At 41.6% G+C, this 21,534-nt stretch overlaps 1 protein-coding gene across 5 annotated transcripts in view; it reads left to right on the forward strand.

Moving 5' to 3' along the window:
• The window catches only part of PAG1 (phosphoprotein membrane anchor with glycosphingolipid microdomains 1), a 121,403-nt gene that overhangs the window by 61,307 nt on the left and 38,562 nt on the right, over positions 1-21,534 (forward strand). The window contains exon 1 of one of the 5 annotated variants that reach the window (XM_045003157.1): positions 198-259. The exons of the other annotated variants lie outside the window; for them this stretch is intronic. The gene's annotated coding sequence lies outside the window, so the exon portion shown is untranslated. Of the gene's footprint in view, positions 1-197; positions 260-21,534 lie in introns of those variants that run through there. 5 annotated transcript variants of the gene reach the window in all.

The raw sequence follows: 21,534 nt of genomic DNA on the forward strand, positions 1-21,534 counted from the left end.
AATTCACATTTACAAGAGTGGTACAGTACAGTGCATTGCAGTTAGGAGAAAGGGAAAGTTGGAATCTGTCCCAAAAACCTAGGTTTAAAAAAAAAAAGTATATAGTACTTCCCCTTCTGATCATGTGGGGTGGGAGGAGAATGAGGGAGATAAACTGCTAGCCAGCTAATAAGCTAACCCGTTCATTGCTTGTTTTGGAGAACCTTTCAGAATACAATTGAAGAACCACATCTTGAGGTGCTTACACAGGCAAAACTGAGTAAGTACCTCATGTTTTGGCCCTATAATATTTTAAGGAAATCTAGTTTAATGCAAAGAGAAATCAAGTTCATCCTAACTCTGCCTCTTTGGTCTTATGCTTTTAAAATGTATTTATTTTACTATAATAAATTAGTTAATACAATATGAGTGTATTATAAATGGGAATTTCTCATACGATCTTATATACAAGACCCATCATCTCCAGGCTTGAGTTTAATATCTATATCAAAGGTACCTGTAAAACAAGCCAGCTGTGAAAAGAAGTGGCTCAGAAGCTTTACAGTTATGAATGTTTACATTAAGCAGGTTGAAACTTTTTCTTCTTAGATCAATTCAAGCCTACAGAGTAGTTTAAAATGCTGGGAGACTGATTTGCTTCAAACTTGCTATGTTTTATAGCTATAATTTAAACACAAAAATCAAGCCAAGTCTGAAGACTGAATATAACATATATTAGAAATTAGTTTGTATTATATATTGTACTAATTGACAAATTATGGTATACTATATTTTAAGTAATAAGTACAAAGGGACAATGCTAAGGTTGAGCTCAGAATTTATCCTAGATTGGGAGTACCTGATTTCCCAATCTTAATATTGTATAGACACTGTTGCATGAAATTTTCTTTTTGGGTGGACAGTCCTGGTGTATATTTTAAGACTAAACTTGCCAATGGAGCTTCTAAATTCCACAATCTGAAACCGTATGGCTTTATACCATATGCTTCCAGCTGTCCTTGACTAAGGGCTTGTCTACATTACCGCTTAAGTCAGTGAAACTTACGTTGTTCAGGTGTGTGAAAAAAACGCCCCGCTAGTGACGTAAGTTACATTAACTTAGATGTGGAGTAATTACGTTGACAGGAGAGCGCTCTTCCATTGACGTAGCCCGAAGACTTCCTGAGTTTTCAGTCAGATACACCTGTTACTCTATATTTGGCAATTCATATAAGATGCAGTTTGGCTTTTCATACTTGTATAACTCCTGAGTAAACTCTTAAACTACTTGACACTAGATAAATACATCCTTATTGAGCAGGATTTATACTAATACTGTCTTAATCAAAAAGTAGTCATGGACATTCAGTATCATTAGATTAAATTATTTTCCTAGAAAGAGTTCCTATAAAGCAGCCAATTCCATTTTAATGTTCCCAGTTAAGTACAGTATACTGTAATAATATTTGACATTTATCTAGCACATCTCATCCCAAAGCACTTTATAAATATATACTGTAAATAACCACTGAATTATAGCAGCCTCTGGAAAGCAGGGAAACAGCCTTCTTGTGCAAAACACTGCTCAGTGGTGGGAACCTTTGTACACTGACACATGGGGAAAACCCCCTCTATTACAGAATGAACCAATAGGCTCTTGAACATGCAGACAGAGCTTCAATTTTTATGGTCTGGGGTGAAAGTTTTACCAGAGTAAAGTGCATGGAGCTCCGTCCATTTACTGTAAGGATGAAGGGCTAATCCAGTTTACCTAGATTGGAACCTGTAGAGTATTTCAAATCTGATGTTTCCACCACCGAGACGTCCTTTCCAGCTAAGTATAAAAGCTCCATTTCTCTCTGTATACCTTTACTCTTGTTTTATTTGTAACAGTAGTTATTTGTTGCTGGATAAATGCTTCTTCCAAACATCCATTTTGCCCACTCCTTTTCACGTGTCCTGGAAAGCCTCCCACCTCACTCTGGATTTTGTGGAAAGCAGCAGAGCAGGGGCTATTTTCCCCTTTTAAAGTGCGGTTTGTTCCACCAGGTGGCTGGGATTCTTTAATAATAATCATGCTTCACATTTTCAAAGCACTGTGCGGAGGTTAATTTAATTTCTCCTGTGAGATAGGTAAGTATTGTCCCCATTTTACAGATGGGTAAGTGGAGGCACAGAGATATTACTTAGGTCACCCAGTAACTTCACTGCAAGGCAAGAACAGATCCAAATACCCTGACTCCCACAAGACCATCTTGCTTTCCTGACACCTGTTGGGGAGCAAGGACTTAGTATTTGTTGACCATGACTCACTGTGCAGCACCTCAAATACTTCAGTTGATGTGAAAGGGGCTAGGCGCACCTTTTTAGAGATATTGAGGCAACTGCAGCCCTCAGCAGTGCAACATCTAACTAATTTAGAGTCTGTCTCATTTTCAAAAGGGATTTAGATATTTAGGAGCCTAAAACCCAATGACTACAAATCAGCTAGGTGTTGCAACAGTGAGGGCAGCAATGCATAAATATCTTGAAAAATCTGGATGCTCAACATCCATCAGAATCAACTCCCTCTGCATGTTCATTTGAATTAATTATAAATTACTTTAATAATGTAGATTTAATACAACTCTGATTAGCCTGGTGGGATATGTATGGTTAATTACTCTCACGTTAAAAATTTATACTTTATATCCAGTCTGAATTTATATAGCTTCGACTTCCAGCCATTGAATCATGCTATCCCTGTCTCTGCTCTGCTGGATTGAAAAGCCCATTATTAAACATTTGTTCTCCATGTAGGTACTTACAGGCTGTAATCAAGTCACCCCTTAACCTTCTCTTTGTTAAGCTAAATAGATTTAGCTCCTTGAGTTTATCATTATAAATGTTTTCTAATCCTTTCATCATCATCATGTTTTCTAATCCTTTCATCATCCTCATGGCTTTTCAACATCCTTCTTGAAGTGTGAGCACTAGAACTGGACATAGCATTCCAGCAGTCACACCAGTGTCAAATACAGAGGTAAAAGCCTCTACTTCTACTTGTCTACTCTTTACTGTTTACACATCACAGGATCACATTAGCTCTTTTGACTGCAGCATCATGCTAGGAGCCCATGTTCAGCTGGTTATCTACCACAACCCCTTGATCTTTTTCAGAGCCACCGCCTCCCAGCAGAGAGTTCTTGATCATGTAAGTGTGGTCTCCATTCATTGTTCCTAGATGTATACATTTACATTTAGCTGTAGTAAAACACACATTTTTGCTTGCGCCCAGTTTACCAAGCTGTCCAGATCACCCTGAATCAATTACCCGTCCTCTTCATTATTTACCACTTCCCCAGTTTGTGTGTCAACTGCTAACTATATCAGTGAGGATTTTGTTTTCTTCCAGGTCATTGATAAAAATGTTAATTAGTATAGGGCCAAGAACCAATCCCTGCAGGACCCCAATAGAAACTTACCCACTAGATGGTGATTCTGCATTTACAGTTTCATTCTGAAACCAGTTTTTAATCCATCTAATGTGTTCCATGTTAATGTTATATTGTTTTAGTATTTTTAATCAAAATGTCATGCAGTACCCAATCAAGTGCTTTACAGAAGTCAAAGTATATTATGTCAGTATTATTGTATCTATTAACCAAACCTTTAATTTCATTTTTTTTAAATCAATTTACCAGTAGTTTGGCAGGATCTATTTTCCATATATACCCATGTTGATTGGCATCAACTACATTATCCTCCTTTAATTTGTTATTAATCGAGTCCCATATCAGATGCTTCATTATCTTGCCTGGGATTGACATCAGACTGTAATTACCCAGGTCATCTGTTAACCATTTTAAAATATTGTCACAACATTAGTTTTCTTCTAGTCTTCTGGAACTTCCGCAGTGCATGAAGACTTATTGAAAATCAACATTAACTGTCCAGTGAGTTCTTCAGTCAACTACTTAAAAACTCTTTGATGTAGTTTATCCAAACCTATTGATTTAAAAATGTCTAACTTTAGAAGCTGCTGTTTAACATCCTCCTGAGATACTAGTGGAGTGGAGAGAGTTATCATATGATAGCACTACCCCTATTTTATTCTGAAGTACAGAACACGGATATTTATTGAACTCTTGTGCCTTTTTTGCATTAATATTGATAATTCTATCATTTCCATCTAATAATGATAAGGATTATTTTTGTTCCTCATTGTGACATTACACTCCATATTCTTTATGGAAATAAGCTTATGATATGGATATAGCATAACTGAGATATACTTCATGCAAGATGACTCATGAAAGGTATCATTGGAAAGGTTATGATTTACTGAATGTGTGTATCCAATTTGTATGCATGTATCATTTTTGTTCAATGCTTATCATTTTTGTATCAATATTGACCATGTCTCTGTATTTCAAATGTGCTACGTTGGATGAGGCCAAGCAGCATTAGTGGCTTATTGAAGAAATGCACACAGGCATAAGGATTACCCCAGGAACTGTGTGCAATAGAAACCTCTCAGAGATAGTGCTACACAATGGGAATTGTTTGACCCAGGTCACAGCAAAAAAGCTCCAGTGAGTGGGGGGAAGATATAAAAGAGTAACAATGACAACATGAGGGGTCCTCACTCTCCCTACAACAACACACCTGAGGAACAAAGACTGAACTGTGGGAAGTGATGGTCCCAGGCTGCAAAGATTTTTAGCCTGTTTAAGAAAACCTGGGAAAGCCAAGGCATAAGTTGCCACAAGTGCCTTAAGAATCTGGCAGCCTGCTTATCACTCAGGGTGAGAATTTGCTAATTTGTATCCTACCTATCTAGTTTGTTAAAATCAGTTTGCGACATTTGTTTATTTACTAAGGTAATCTGCTTTGTTCTGTTTGCTATCCCTTTAACCACTTAAAATCTACCTTTTGTAGTTAATATACTTATTTTGTTTTTATTAAATCCAGTTTATTAAACCCAGTTTATTAAATTTATTATTAAACCCAGTTTATGTAATTTCTAACTGGGGGCAAGAAGTTGTGCACATCTCTCTTCACATTGAGGAAAAGGGCAGATTTTTATGAGCTTGTGCTGTGCAGATTTTTCTATACAGTGTAAGACAATATTATTTTGGGTTTATCTCCCAAAAGGGGTTTGCACATGAGTGCTGGGGGAGTCCTCTCATACAGAGCTGACTTCAGTCTGTGTCTGCAGCGGGGTGTGGCCCTACCTGTCTGTGTGTGCTGCAAGAGGCCGGAGAGCCAGGGGCGGCTCCAGGCACCAACACGCCAAGCGCATGCCTGGGGCGGCAAGCCACGGGGGGGCGCTCTGCCGGTCGCCGCGAGGGCGGCAGGCAGGTTGCCTTCGGTGGCATACCTAGAGCCGCCCCTGCAGAGAGCCTAATCCAGCAAAGCAAGGAGGGGGAACCCAGGCTAGTTGAACAGGAAAGGCTCAGTGAAATCCCAGTACATCAGGTTGGACCAGAAGGGGGGTGCAACCCATCACACTCTTATGTTTAAAAAAACTCCTTATTGTCCTTAAACTCTACTGGACATAGATTTCTCCCTGTGTCCCTTTGTTTCAGCTATCAATGCACTACAATTCTTAACTTCTGATGTATATTCATTACTATCAACTTCCCCCTTTTTCCATTTGTTACAAGTTATACGTTTTCACCACTGCCTCCACTTACCCTCTAAGCCAGGTCAGTTTTTTAAACCAGCATGCGATTCTGGCTTTGAGGGCGTATAACTAGGAGTTCTTAAATGATTTCCTATTATCATTCACATTTTTCTGATTAAATTCTTCCTCCTAACTGATTTGGCTCATAGCTGTTTCCAGCTTTGTGAAACTGGCCCTATTAATGCACCAAGTATATCTATGACTGGTCTAGATTTTGTTCTGCTTGCACATTACAAATGTGATCAAGTCATGATCACTCATACTTAAGCCTCTATTATATGTCTCTCAATATTCTAACCAAATAGACTTCTCAGATAGAAGTCCCCCATGATCACACAGCTTTTTTTTTTACCCCTAGGTCCATAAGGAGTTGGACATTCTGTTCCCTAGTGTGTTTTGGTGGTCTGTAGCAGACACCAATTAGTACCCCATCTTGTGTTCTGTTGGGATATTGATCCATAAGCTCTTGAAATCATTTTCTTCTGAATTACCAGTGACTCGGAAACAGGTAATACCATTTTTTACAGAGTGCCTTCCTAAACAGGTTATAACCAGTGATTTTAACATTCCAGTTATGGGACTCATCCCACCAGGTTTCAGTAGTACCAACTAGATCAGGGGTGGGCAAACTTTTTGGACCGAGGGCTGCATCAGGTTTCGTAAATTGTATGGAGGGCCGGTTAGGGGAGGGGATCATGGCCTGGCCCCCACCTCCTATCTGCCCCTCCCTCCAGGACTCCTGCCCCATCCAACCTTCCCTGTTCCCTGATGGCCCCCCCAGGATCCCTGCCTCGTCCACACACCCTGCTCCCTGTCCCCTGACTGCCCCCAGACCCCCGCCACCCCATCCAACTGCTCCTCTCCTTCCTGACTGCCCCCCCAGGACTCCTGCCCCCCATTCAACCCCCTGTTTTCCCCCCTGACACCATCCACACCCCTGCCCCCTGACCACCACCCTGAACTCTCCTGCCCTCCATCCAACCCCCCCTGCTCCCTTGCCGCGCTGCCTGGAGCACTGGTGGCTGGCGGCGTTACAGCCGCACCGCCCGGCTGGAGCTGGGCCATGCTGCCACCGCCACCACCACACAGCACAGAGACCGGGTGAGGCCGGGTTCTGCAGCTGCACTGCCCCAGGAGCTCACAGCCCCACCGCCCAGAGCATTGCGCCGGCGGCAGAGCGAGCGAGCTGAGGCTGTGGGGGAGGGAGGACAACAGGGGAGGGGTTGGGGGCTAGCCTCCTGGGCCAGGAGCTCAGGGGCCAGGCAGGACGGTCCTGTGGGCCGTAGTTTGCCAACCTCTGAACTAGATCAAATTTATGCTCATAAATGAGCAGTTCCTGTTCCTCATGTTTGTTACCCAGACTCTTAGCAGTGGTGTATAGGCAATTAAAGAATATCTTCTCTTCATGTTCTTTGATTCCTTGATTAATTTTGTTCCCAACATCTGTTTTGTGCTGAATACTCATATCTTCCCCAAATCAAGATTTTTGAGAACAAAATTAATCAAGGAACTAAAGGATACGAAAAGAAATTCACCATAAAGACACTGACTAATGCATAAAAACCATTTCAAGATCAATTTTTAGTTGAACCTCAATTGAGATGAACTTCTAACCTATTGCACATGCTGTACATAGCAAAGAAAATACAACAAAAACCTATTATAAAAGCCTCTATCCAGATTGAAATGTAAGTGGTCTTCTAAGAAATCCAAGCTCAAGAAGGCAGTTTATGCTGGGCTATCCAATAGGGTGACCACCCGTCCCGAAATGCAGAGTTCAAGTCCTGGTCCCAGGCTGAATGACTCTGGGACAAATGCTGTCCCAGATCCCCTATGGTGCTGCTCTGCACCTGCCCAAGGCTCGGGGGTGGTGCCAGCTAGTGGGGTGGAGGCTGAGGTGGGCCTTAGCTCCCACTCGCCATAAGGCCACTGCTCCTCCTCTTCCCCTGAGACCCCGACCCTCTGGCCAGGCTGGAATCTGCAGCCAGGCCCTGGTAAGAACCACCCAGGGAGCCCCAGACCCTCCAGCTGCCCTGGGTGGCATGCCCCAGGGGGTGGGGACACAGACCATGGGCTGCTCTCGGGCACCCCGCCCCTCCCACCCCCTGGGTAAGTGGAGGGTCCGGGACTCCCCACAGCCTCAGGCTCCCTGGGTGGTTCTTACCATGGCCTGGCTCTGGCTTCTGGCCTGGCCAGGGCTGGGGCCTCGGGCGAATAGGAGGGGCAGGGGCGAGGCCATGGAGGGGGCGGGTTTTGCCTTTTGAAAAGGTGGTCACCCTACTATCCAATGGGCTGATAAACCCAGAGGAAAGGTTAACTAGGCCAAAGAGATGGGAGTGGTGGTGGGGAATTGAGCTTCTTAGCATGAAGCACTAAAATGTGTACACCATAAGTAGTAAAGGCTTGATCCAAAGCCCAGTGATGTCAGCTGGAATCAGGAGCGCCGCCAGCTTTTTTGCCGCCCTAGGCGGCGGAAGGTCCCGCTCCCGAAATGCCGCCCCTGACAGAGGCGGTGGAAGGTCCGGGCGCCGCAGGCACCGCCCCCCAAATGTTAGTGTTCTAGGCGACCGCCTAGGTCACCTAATGGGTTGCACCGGCCCTGGCTGGAATCTTTCCACTGGCTTCAGTGACCTTTGTGTCAGGCCATAAGCTCTCTGTAGTGTCTCTCTCTGTGACAGTAAAGCTGAAGTGAATGTTGGAGTTCTGTGGGGAAACAGCTCATATGTGTGAGTTCCTCACCTCTAGATTGCTATGCTGGGTCTGGCCCTTTAACAAGTAGGGTGGATAGGGTTACACAGCCTTTTGCAGTTGCTACAACCCTTAACAGCAGATCTACACTAAAAATCTTTAATAGTATAGTAATGGCAAAACCTTAATGTAGACACAGTTCTACTCGCAAAAGAATCCTTTAGTTTTTTGGGGGAGATGGGGGAGGGGAACCTGGGTTAAGATATAGGTGCAAAAGGACTTTTACTGGTATAAGCAGCTATACTAGGAGGGTTTACTGGTTAAACCTGAACCTTTCTAATGTACAAAAGGCCTAATTCAAATACAAGTCTCCATGTTGAGGAGGGAACCAGCTTTTTCCATTTCCCTTATGGAAAAGGCTTGTTGAATTTAATAGAAACAAATTAATCTACTCTAAAAGAATGAGATTCCTGCTGTGGAATTCTGTAGGGTGCTTACAAATTCTAAAGGAAAGGCAAAATCCTTTATTAAATCCCATGCAAATTTTCAGATGGAAGAAAAAACACACCTTCTACCTTATTGCAGCTAGGAAAGTTGTGTTCCCATCAGCCCTGGTGCGATCCTTGTAAGAGTTGTTTTCTATTCCCCCCACCCCCCCGATTATCACAGCTGAGAATGGATGCCAGCAGTTGTGGAAGTAAATTGGGGCTATATTTAATCTGTGTTTGTAAATAGGAACAACATTTCTGTTTTAATGCTAATGTTCTACAAATGGATAACAGAAATGCCGTTTAACTAAGGATACAGTGGGTAGTAATTCAGTTTATGGCAGACTAAAAGAATCTTCAGTTTTAAAGTATTGTCTGTTATTTATCCTTTTTTTTTTTTTTTGGTAGATTGTCTGGTTTAGTACAATTGATTCCACTTAGTAGCATTTCTGAGACGTTGCTGAGAAACCCCATTTAAATTAACATAATAGTCCATGTTTTGATTAGCACTCTGTGCCACTTGTGTAACAGTAAAGGTTTTTTTAAAAAAATCTATATTGTATTATAGTCATGAGCACTCTTATAGATACCAGCTTCTCCCCCAAAAGGTCTAACAACCATTGCTTAAAAAAATCTCTTGGACTTTTTCAGTGCCTTTGATGTGGTTTGCGATATATTTGAGTTTAAATATCTCTCTGAAGTCGCAGAGTCTACTCAATGGTAATACTTCCAGGAAACCTGATTTTTGTTAAGATTTGTGGTGAAAAGCAATGAAGTGTTATGGGCTAATTTGTGTAAAAGCTACTTTATTGGAGCTATTTATGCATTTTATTATGTGCCATTTGTGGTGAGGAGTTCCAGACATTCTAAGTGTGTGTGTGTGTGTGTGTGTGTGTGTGTGTGTGTGTGTGTGTGTGTGTGTATTATATATACACACACACACACTATATATATATACTCTTACTCAAACATCCTGCCTATGGGTGAATCCAAAAGAATTTTCACCTCTCCCAATCAGTCCAAGACTGGATGCTGGTAATTTTTCCCATCCTGTTCAGGCCTGTGATTTTACACATAATGCAAGGACAAATCCTCACCAGCTCCTCTTTCCAGCACCTACATGTGTTCTGAGGGCGAACAGATGCTATTACATAGTTGTACACCCTGTAGACACACTGCTATTTTGGGCCAGATTATTATCTCTGTGTGAACAGGTGCATTTCCCAACCTGTCCTACAAACAGTCCACATAACATGTAAAATCCAATTTCCTCCTCCCTGGGTTTTGGCTTCGTTAAAGAAATATAAGAACAAAGATCAGCTCAAACCTTCTCCGCAGGCTTGGCTACTTTTCAGGTCTGCTCAGCCCTCACCCTGGATCTCTCTTCAGAGACCTACTCCCACTCTTATATCCAAAAAAGTCACCTGCCTCCAACTGCAGAACCCATTTAACCCTCTTGCACTTTCTAACCTGCTATACCAGTGTAACTAACTACGTTGGAGCTGTTCCAGATATACACCAGTGTAACAAAGCAGAATCTAGCCTGTGTTCTGCATCCTCTCCTCCAGTCTATCCATTTATTTTCATGAAAAAATAGCTCTGGTAGAAATAAATCCCCATTTTTTACTAAAATCTTTTAAAGAAAAATTATCAGAAAGGAGTGTGGCCATAGGGGCTGTGACAACTGTCATTGCTGTCTCCCAATAGTCTGGAGCAATCTGGATGCAGAGTTCAAAGTTGCTGTCTTCATCAGGTATCTATATTAGGATTTATTGATAAATCTTGCCCACTGGTGTAGCTCTGTTGTTGGCAGCAATGGTGAGAGCACAACTGCAGATGAGGCAGCCACAGCCACCAGCATATTTGTCACCTCCTAACCCTGCTCAGGCAAATAAACAATACAGTGGTTAAAATGCCAGCACTACCACCCTTGCTGCCGATACCAGCTGTGCGGGTGTTATCAGTAGTGAGAAACTTAATGCCCAGAACCCCTAGTGCAAAAAAGGCTTTGGAAGTAGTTGTAGCTAGAGAGTAAACCATGGAGTGGATTAGTGATGGATGTAGTATGTCAGTGAAGTATGCAGTCATTGTGGTAACTTGATTCTTTAAACAAACAAAAAAATACTGTGATTGAGTTAAATCAGTGCAGTTAAATTAAAAGGACATAATATGCGGATTGCTTACTAAGAGACACAACAGAGAGTATCAGACCTTGAAGAGATATTGTCTCAATAAAGCCCTGTTAAGAAAACAATTGCAGCTTCATTCCTGATAAGTCTCAGACCCTGAGAATTTATTCTCATCTTATCTCCTTATCAATTAGGCATGACATCACAACTGTGCGTGTTGCTTTACAAAACTAAAAACACACAGAGATTGCAGTCTACATTAGACACAAATGGATTCAACAAATAAGGGCTACCTCCCACCCAAAAAATGTGATTCCTGTTGTTATGTTGTGTTCACTCAATTTGTAACTTGAATGTTGTAAACCATTAATAATTAACTTTGGAAAAACTACTATGTCACCACTGGCTACAATAATTAATAGCAAAGCTGTGGAACAAAGCCATCTTTGGTGTTTACTATTTTAAACCAGCAAACTAAGACTAACCCTTCCTTTCCAAGGGGCAATTAAATTAAAAGACTGGATTTAAGGGAAGCAATACTACTTAGTGACACCTCTGATCTTTCTACATGTTACTGCTTGTAAGAATCTTTCACCATATGTGGTTGTTGCCTGTTTGAAGCCATTTCTTATGGGTTAATGACACTAAAGGTTGGTTTCATTGTTTGTAATAAATGATGAAGGGTTGACACTAAAGCTCTACTTCAGCTTTCACATTTCTGTAGCCCTTCATTATGGATGCTTAATGGCTGTCTAGACAGCATTTTAACAACATCTTTAAACAAATGAAGGGATACTAGTCCTATTTCTAGTGCAGGTGTTAGGGATGTTTGTGTGTGTTTATTGGAGTTGGGTTTTTTGTTTGTTTCTTTGCTCTGGGTTTTTTTTGTTTTGTAAATGGAGAGTAGCTTTACTACAATAGAACTGATTGTCTGTAGGTTTTGAGAAACACCCAAAGCCTTCATATAAACAAACAACTCTGTTGGCTCTGAAGTCAGGGCTTGGGGTTTACTTCACACAGAGCACCAACATCAAATCCTTCTGGGTGGCTTCCCCAAACACAGTCAATGAGCTGGTTTCCACAAGGATATGGCTGAGGAAGATTTCACTGCATACATCTTTGTGCACTGAAATCTGACTTCAGGCCTAGAGATTTGTGAGGATATAAGTCTTTAGGTTGAAGTCAGACATCCTCACATACTATTATTCATTGAAGTCAGACCGTGGGGAACATATCTGACCTTTAGATAACAGAGTTTGACTGCATTCACCAAAAAACATAAAATCATAGAATCGTAGGACTTCAAGGGACCTGGAGAGGTCTTCTAGTCTAGTGGTTCTCAAAGCCGGTCCGCCGCTTGTTCAGGGAAAGCCCCTGGTGGGCCGGGCTGGTTTGTTTATCTGCCACGTCCGCAGGTTCGGCCAATCGCGGCTCCCACTGGCCGTGGTTCACCGCTCCAGGCCATTGGGGGCTGCGGGAAGGGCGGCCAGCACATCCCTTGGCCCGCACCGCTTCCCATAGCCCCCATTGGCCTGGAGCGGCGAACCGCAGCCAGTGGGAGCTGCGATTGGCCGAACTTGCGGACGTGGCAGGTAAACAAGCTAGTCTGGCCTGCCAGGGGCTTTCCCTGAACAAGCGGCAGACTGGCTTTGAGAACCACTGTTCTAGTCCAATCCCCTACACTCATCACATGACTAAATATTATCTAGACCACTCCTGATAGGTATTTGTCTAACCTGCTCTTAAAAATCTCCAATGATGGAGATTCCACAACCTCCCTAGGCAATTTATTCCAGCGCTGAACCACCCTCATAGTGAAGAAGTTTTTCCTAATGTCCAACCTAACCCGCCTTTGCTGCATTTAAGCCCATAGCATCTTATCCTATCCTCAGAGATTAAAGAGAACCATTTTTCTCCCTCCTCCTTGTAACAACCTTTTATGTACTTGAAAACTGTTGTCATGTCCCCCCTCAGTCTTCTCGTCTCCACACTAAACAAACCCAATTTTTTTCAAACTTCCCTCATAGGTCATGTTTTCTAGACCTTTAATCATTTTTGTTGCTCTTCTCCGGACTTTCTCCAATTTGTCCATATCTTTCCTGAAATGTGGCACCCAGAACTGGACACAGTACTACAGCTGAAGCCTAATCAGTGCAGAGCAGAAGAATTTCTTCTTTTGTCTTCCTTACGCTCCTGCTAATACATCCAAGAATGATGTTTGCTTTTTTTGCAACAGTGTTACACTGGTTTCAGAGTGGTAGCCATGTTATTCTATCAGCAAAAATAAAGAGGAGTACTTGTGGCACCTTAGAGACTAAAAAATTTATTTAAGCATTAGCTTTTGTGGACTAAAACCCCCTTCATCAGATGCATGCAGTGGAAAATACAGTAGGAAGATATATATATATATATATATATATATATACATACACACAGGACATGAAAAAATGGGTGTTGCCATACTAACTATAATGAGAGTAATCAGTTAAGGAGGGCTATTATCAGCAGGAGAAAAATAAACTTTTGTAGTGATAATCAAGTGGCCCATTTCCAACAGTTGACAAGAAGGTGTGAGTAACGCAGGGTGGGGTGGGGAATTAGCATGGGGAATTAGGTTTTGCTTTGTGTAATGACCCATCCACTCCCAGTCTTTATTCAAGCCTAATTTAATGGTGTCCAGTTTGCAAATTAATTCCAATTCTGCAGTTTCTCGTTTGAGGTCTGTAATCAAGTGACCAGGGAGGCTGAAGTGTTCTCTGACTGGTTTTTGAATGACGTCTGATTTGTGTCCATTTATTCTTGTGCGTAGAGACTGTCTGGTTTGGCCAATGTACGTGGCAGTGGGGCATTGCTGGCACATGATGGCATATATCACATTGGTAGATGTGGGCTTTAGCCCACGAAAGCTTATTCTCAGATAAATTTGATAGTCTCTAAGGTGCCACAAGTATTCCTTGTTCTTTTTAGTGTTACACTATTCACTCATGTTTAGTTTGTGATCCACTGTGACCCCCAGATCCCTTTCCGCAGTACTCCTTCCTAGGCAGTCATTTCCCATTTTGTATGTGTTCCTTCCTAAGTGGAGTACTTTGCATTTGTACTTTGCTACAGTAACTCCTCACTTAACATCGTCCCGATTAATGTTGTTTCCTTGTTACATTGATCAGCAATTAGAGAACATGCTCATTTAAAGTTGCACAGTGCTCCCTTATAACACAAATTTGGATATAACGCGGTAAAGCAGTGCCCCAGGGGGGTGGGGCTGCGCACTCTGGTGGATCAAAGCAAGTTCAGTATAACACGGTTTCACCTATAATGCAGTAAGATTTTTTTGGCTCCCAAGGACAGCATTATATCGAGGTAGAGGTGTGTATATATATAGTGTGTGTATAGTCTTTTGTCTAGTGAACAAAATTTCCCTGGAACCTAACCCCCACCCCCCATTTACATTAATTCTTATGAGGAAATTGGATTCGCTTAACATTGTTTCGCTTAAAGTAGCTGTAACAATGCGGGACTCACCCCAGCAGCACCTCCTGCTGGTCATCTCAGGAATTGGCTCTCCAGCCTCCAGAGTGCCCTCTGCAGACCAGTGTCCCACTTCTGCTTGGCCTCCATGTCCCTCCCTGGACTCCAGTGCCCCTTTATCTGGGGTACTGCCCTCTGGCAGTACACCCCCCAGTCTCAGGGTCTCCCCTCCCCAGGAAACCCCCACCCCCATCCCCACCTCACCTCAGTTGTAGGCGACTGCCAGTCACCAACTAGCCCCTGCGCCCTGGGGCAGACTGTAGTGTAAGCCACTTATCATAGGCAAGGTTGGGTCTGGACCTGTTGCCTCTCTCTGCAACCCAGTGCCTCTATGGGGCCTTGGACAAGGCCCTGCAGCCTGGAGAGTTGCCATCCTGGAGCTTCCCCAGCCCTTCTGGCCTTTCCACAGCACTGCCTCTCACTAGGCACCCCGAGCTTCCCAGCAGCCAGGCCCCTCTCTCTGAAGGCAGAGAGAGACTGTCTGTGCTTCTGGCCCACTGGCCTTTTTATACAGGCCAGCTGTGGCCTGATTGGGGCGTGGCCACAGCTCTGGCTGTTTCCCCAATCCGCTGCGGCTTGCTGCTTTCCTAGCAGCAGCCCTCTTGCTGTCTCAGCCCTCTCCCAGGGCTGATTTCAAGCCCTTCAGGGCAGGAGCGGGTGACCACCCCGCTACAGTAGCATTTTTCAGGAACATAATTACGATGTTAAGTGAGGAGTTATTGTATTTACTTCAGACCATTTCTCCAGTTTGTCCAAATCATTTTGAATTTTAATCCTACCCTCCAAAGCACTTGCAACTCCAAACTTTATAAGTGTACCCTCAGTGCTATTATCTAAATCATTGATGATGATATTGGACAGAACCAGACCCAGAACTGATCCCTGCAGGACCCTCTTGATATACTCTTCCAGCTTGACTGAACCACTGATAACTACTCTCTGGGAATGTTTTTTTAACCAGGTGTGCACCTGCCTTATAGTAGCTCCATTTAGGTTGTATTTCCTACTTTGTTTATGAGAAGATCATGTGAGACAGTATCAAAAGCCTTTCTAAAATGAAGATATGCCACATCTACCACTTCTTCCCTATCCATAAGGCTTGTCACCCTGTCAAAGAAAGCCGTTAGGTTGGTTTGACATGATTTGCTCTTGACAAATCCATGTTGACTATTACTTATCACCTTATTATCTTCTAGGTGTCTGCAATATAATTAATCTCACACAGCATTTGGAATAGATCACCAGCTAGCAACTGGCTTTAGACTGAGCAAGAGGCTAAGAAGCAGAAGTCCCAAATTCTAATCTCAGTTGTGACCTTACTCTTTGCATCAGTTTCCCCAAATGTAAAAGAAGGATAATGTACTTTCTCACCTACCCCACAGGCTTAGGTGAGGCTTAGTCAATATGTATACATCACTGAAAATGTCAAATGCTCTAGAAGTGCCAATTAATAATTATTATAATTATCCTGTGAAGAAGATTTGAAGCCGAAATTTGCATGTTGATTTAGGTCTTGAAAGTAAACCTTTCAAACAACACGTCTTATTTAGATCTTCTATGGCTTATCTTGGAAGATAGCTAATGTAACACCAATATTTAAAAAGGGCTCTAGAGGTGATCCTGGCAATTACAAACTGGTAAGTCTAACGTCAGTACCAGGCAAATTAGTTGAAACAATAGTGAAGAATAAAATTGTCAGACACATAGAAGAACATAAATTGTTGGGCAAAAGTCAACATGGTTTCTGTAAAGGGAAATCTTACTAATCTATTAGAGTTCTTTGAAGGGGTCAATAAACATGTGGACAAGGGGGATCCAGCTTATTGTTCTTCTTTGTTCAAATCACTAATATATTAAACACTACCAGCCCCAGAACTGTGTTAACTCCATTGTTAATCTTTTGTCATTTGAAAATTGACTATTTATTTTCCTACTCTTTGTAGACTGTCTTATCCAGATCCATGAGAGTAAGAAAAGAAATACATTTTTAAATATAATTAAGAAAAAATAAACCAGAAAAAGTAATCAGTGAGATTTCATATCTCTATTAATGATTTTATGTGTTCAGACGAGTCTCTCCCATCACACAGCAGTCACAACAATGAACAATTTTAAAAAGTGTTATAGTAAAAATGTTAGAGTAGGTGAGTGCAGTCGAGTACTAGAGGCATAAAGGGAGTGTGTATGATTAAGCACTAGTAGCATAGAAGAGTTATAGTGTGAGTGTTGTTTATAAAAGGTATATGGAATCAGTGAGATAGAGGGAGACCATTCCAGAGAGCTGCAGTGGAATGGTAGCAAAGGTTTGACCTTTAATTAGAGTTAGAAGCTGAGTTGAATGAAGTTTATACAGAGAAATGAAATTACAAAGGTAGTTGGGTCCTGGTTATGAAGGACCTTGAAGACAAGGATAACTGTTTTTGTAGAGCATCTGAATGGCATGTGTGTGATGTGATTATATTTGTCTGTATAGGTGAGAGAGTATGATATCCCAATCAGCTACCGTGTAAACATATATATAAAATTTGCCACATTTAAATATATAAAGCTTTCAAATTTACTGACATCTTCTCCTTTCCAACCATTATGCAGCTGTTCTTCCTTTAATCGATCCACTTTGCCTCTGCCTCCTGTCTGGAGAACTGTTACACTGTATCTGATTCAGTATTTCATCAAATTTCAGTACTCTCTTTCAAATCCCTGCTCAGGACCCACTTGTGTGATGATGCCTACAAAAAAAAACCTGACTGGTCAGAAACAAAAAAATATATAAATGGTTTGTAACCAACAAGTTAGGCCACTTTGGCCTATTTAGTTATGTGATGTTGTTACTGATACACTTGGCCTCCCTTCTCATACCCCTCTGTTGTTTGTCACTGTCACTTGTCAGATCTTATCTTTAATTTGATTGTAAACTCTTCATGACCGGGCCAGTGTATTTCTGTTTGTTTGTACACTGTCTAGCACACTGGGAGGTCTGGGAGGTTTACAAATGCAAATAATAATGTGGTGGAGTAGAGAGGCAGAGCTCTTTCTTTCAGGCACAGTTCCTGACTGATATCCCAGCAGATAAGCCACATCCTATGAGGCTACGTCTACACTACCCGCCGTATCGGCGGGTAGCGATCGATTTTTCAGGGATCGATATATCGCGTCTCATCTAGACGCGATATATCGATCCCCGAACGCGCTTATATCGATTCCGGAACTCCACCACCGCGAACGGCGGTGGCGGCGTCGATATGGAGAGCCCCGGAGATCGATCCCGCGCCGTGAGGACGGGTAAGTTATCGATATAAGATACTTCGACTTCAGCTACGTTATTCACGTAGCTGAAGTTGCGTATCTTATATCGATTTTTCCCCTTAGTGTAGACCAGCCCTGAGACACTTAATTGGGGCAGAATCACTGCTGATAGCTGCTGAGAAGAGCAAAGAGCTTCTGAAGGAAGAAAACACATTTTCAGGCACTAGGCTATCCATTTTCAAGTTAAAGATTTCGGGCTGTGGGCAAACTTCTGCCTTCAGGCAAATGTCTTTGGCCTTTATTAGTGTCCAGAAAACCAATATGTTCATATGAGACCAGAATTTGGTCCTATTAAGGAAATGATCCCTTTTACACATATCTGCAGATTATAACGTGCTAGTCCATGACATCCAAGTTAAATATTTATCTTTGAATAACATGTGAAATTATTTTCTTTGAGGAGTCCATTTTCTTACACAGATATTCGTAGCATGATTCTTCTGCATAGATCTAGTCATGATTTACCCAGGTGTGAGGAAGGATCTGGAAAAAAACTGTCAGATGATAGAGTTTACCAGAATTGAAAACTAAGTTTTCATACGTTGCCTTCTGAAGAGTCTTTTTTCCATAGTGTATAAACAAAATATCCCAGTTAAATCTGGAGGGAGAAGACCTGTTTTTCATTAGCTGTGAAGATTTTCAAAATTACATTAGTTGCAGTTCATTAGATCTTATAATCGTGTTTGCTGTGTGGCATTATGGGGGAAAAACCCTGCTTGCAAGTCATTCCCACAGGACTAAAGATTAGCTTTCGCTACCTCAGTCCACTGGGACAGAGTGTAGAATTTACATTTCCCTTTTTGTGGGAGGAAAGCCAAAGAGTTATCTGTAAACAGTGCCAGGAAATGGAAAACATTTCAAACAGTTCTTCTTATTTTCTTACATTATACTGCATTGTTTAGATTAAGAAGTGCAGTATGCTGAACAGTACTGAATATTAGCTGAGCTTGGAGGTATAGTTCACAGCACAGTTTAGCATATCCAGAGTTGCTGTCTTTTTGTCCATTTCCTCTTTCTCCAACCAGCCCTTCAGTAACATGGAAGGGATGACATTATGCTAGCATTAAAGATGAGGATAAAAAGAAACAAAGACAAATAAAATGAGGGCTTGATCCTGCGAGGTGCTGAGGAGAGTTGAGGGCCCGTTCAGAGAGAGAAAAAAATAAGGGATATGAAATCTGGCAAAACCCCAGGACTTTCAGGAGGGCTAATTAAGTTTCTTAAAGCTGTATACAGAAAATGTATATAAGCAACCACACCCCAGAATCCATGAAAGAAGCCAGTATATCAGTGCTGCCCAAACCAGACACTCTCAATTGTGTGCTCCTCATTTTGACCAATGTCACCCAAGATGGTCAATTGGGATTAATACAATTAACCGTAAGTATTAAATTAGCACTTGGCACTTCCATAGCGCCCTCAGTCTAGGGATCTCAAAGCATTTTGCAAATATTAAACCATTAATCCTCTCACCTCACTCAGTGTAGTAGTTAAATGCTGTTATCCTCAATTTACAGAGAGGGAAACTGAGGTTCTGTAACTTAAAGCCACACAGCAGCTATTCTACAGAAGTGGCAATAGAATCTAGAATATCTGATATCCAACCCATTGCACAACGTTTTGTCTTAATACATTTTAATGTAAAGATTATTTAATGTTTTAATATAAACCTTATTTGTTTGTTTTTTTTCCAGTAGCACCAACAATGTGCTGCTAGATGCATGGTGATCCCCAACCAAATACTTGATAATGTATGAAGAGCAAAATTAATAGTGCCTGTGCATACTCAAAAGAGAAAAGGATGGTATTCAAGTAAATACACAAGGGTTAGGACTCTGGAGATCTGGTTTCAATTCCCAGTTCTGCCAGATTTCCTTAGTGACCAGACTTCCTTAATCCCTCTGTGTCTCAGTTCCCCTTCTTTAAAAATGGGATAATTGTATGTCCTTTCTCCCACCCTTTGTCTGTCTGTTTAAGCTTCTTGGGACAGGGGCTGTGTCTGTATATGTACAGGGCCTTGCACAATGGAACCCACATTGTGATGTGGGCCTGTAGGCCATGCTGTAATATAAATAAATAATAGTATGTTGCCAGATGTTAAAAATCACTTGGTAGAGTCAGCTGATTTTGATAAAAGAAAGCCTGAGCCTGAGGTATAAAGGCTGAATACGTAAAGTGGACTGTAGTGTGAATTTTTATACTTTCTTATTTGCCAGCCACTCACCTGAGTGAGTGACCTCTTATTCAGAACACTACCTCAGTTAAATCCTTTCTAACACTTCTTCTGTAATGTCTAAATAGTCCTAAACATTACAATCCCTCTTTATGGAATCCACATCAGACCTCTAGCCATTGCTGCACTTCTCTGGAAGATGCACCATTATTCAGTATATTGTCATTATAACGTGTTTGATACTTTTGGATCAAATGTTCAGAAGTGATTAGTGACTCTGGGTTCCCCTATTTTTGGGTGCCCAACTTGAGACACATTAAAGGGGCTTAATATCCAGAGAGTAGGTGCACAGCACTTTCTGAAAACCAGGCTTTTCAGAATACCATCCTTTTCTCTTTTGAGTATGCACAGGCACTATTAATTTTGCTCTTCATACATTATCAAGTATTTGGTTGGGGATCACCATGCATCTAGCAGCACATTGTGGGCCTTTATATTTTCTTAATAGAGCCAAGCATTCTGTTTTTGTTTAGTCATGTTTTGTTGGGGGTAAGCAGGAGAGTTGTACTTTTTAATTGTTGCCACACACTGGACAGACACTTGAATCAAAGTCATTAGACCCTCAAGTATTCCTAGGTGGTATCCAGCAAATTGCCACACACAGACTGCATGTGCCATATTTGGTAACAGCACAGGATATCCTGGAGGAGCATATTTGTCAGGAGACAAGAAATCAGATCCCAGAACAGGTGAAGCTACAGTGAATGGACAGGGGGCTCCTAATAGTGTGCCAGACATAGGGAAAGATTTATGTAAAAATGTAGCAGAGAGCACAAAGCATTAGTGTGTTTTAAACTCCAGTACGTTCACATTAAGATACTATCTAATATGAGTCAACAATGTATTTTAAAAGGTCTTTTATCATGTTTTATGATTTATTCAGATTCCATTTATGTCAATAGGAGTCTTTCCATTGATTTCAGGGGGCTTTGGATCAGGCCCTAATAGACAATATTACATGTATCTGTTTTTTGAATTAGGGGAAGTTCTGTTACTTAAATTAACACAACCAATGTGTCAATGTACAGGAGAACATTGCTTGATATACTTTATTTAGAACACTGTCCCACAACAAGAAGAGAGAATTTTTTAAGTATATTAGAAACAAAGGATCCTAACAAAAATATTGGTTCATTACTAGATGGAAATGGTAAAATTGTCATTAATAATGAAGAAAAAGTGGAAGTATTTAATAAATAGCTGTTCTGTATTTCAGATAAAAACTGATGATGTGGTCATATCATTCCACTAGTGCCTCAGGAGGATGCGAAACAGCATCTACTAAAGTTAGACATTTTTAAATCAGCAGGTCTGGATGACTTGCATCTAGGAGTTTTTAAATAGTTGGCTGAGAAATTTGCTGGACTATTAGTGCTGATTTTTTATAAGTCTTTGCACATCAGGAAATTTCCAGAAGAAAGCTAATGTTATGCCAATATTTCAAAGGGTAAATAGGATGACCTGGGTAATTATAGACCTGTCAGTCTGACATCAGTCTTGGGCAAGATAATGGAG

The sequence above is a fragment of the Mauremys mutica genome, chromosome 2 (genome assembly GCF_020497125.1).
Source record: "Mauremys mutica isolate MM-2020 ecotype Southern chromosome 2, ASM2049712v1, whole genome shotgun sequence".
Classification (NCBI taxonomy): domain Eukaryota; kingdom Metazoa; phylum Chordata; order Testudines; family Geoemydidae; genus Mauremys; species Mauremys mutica.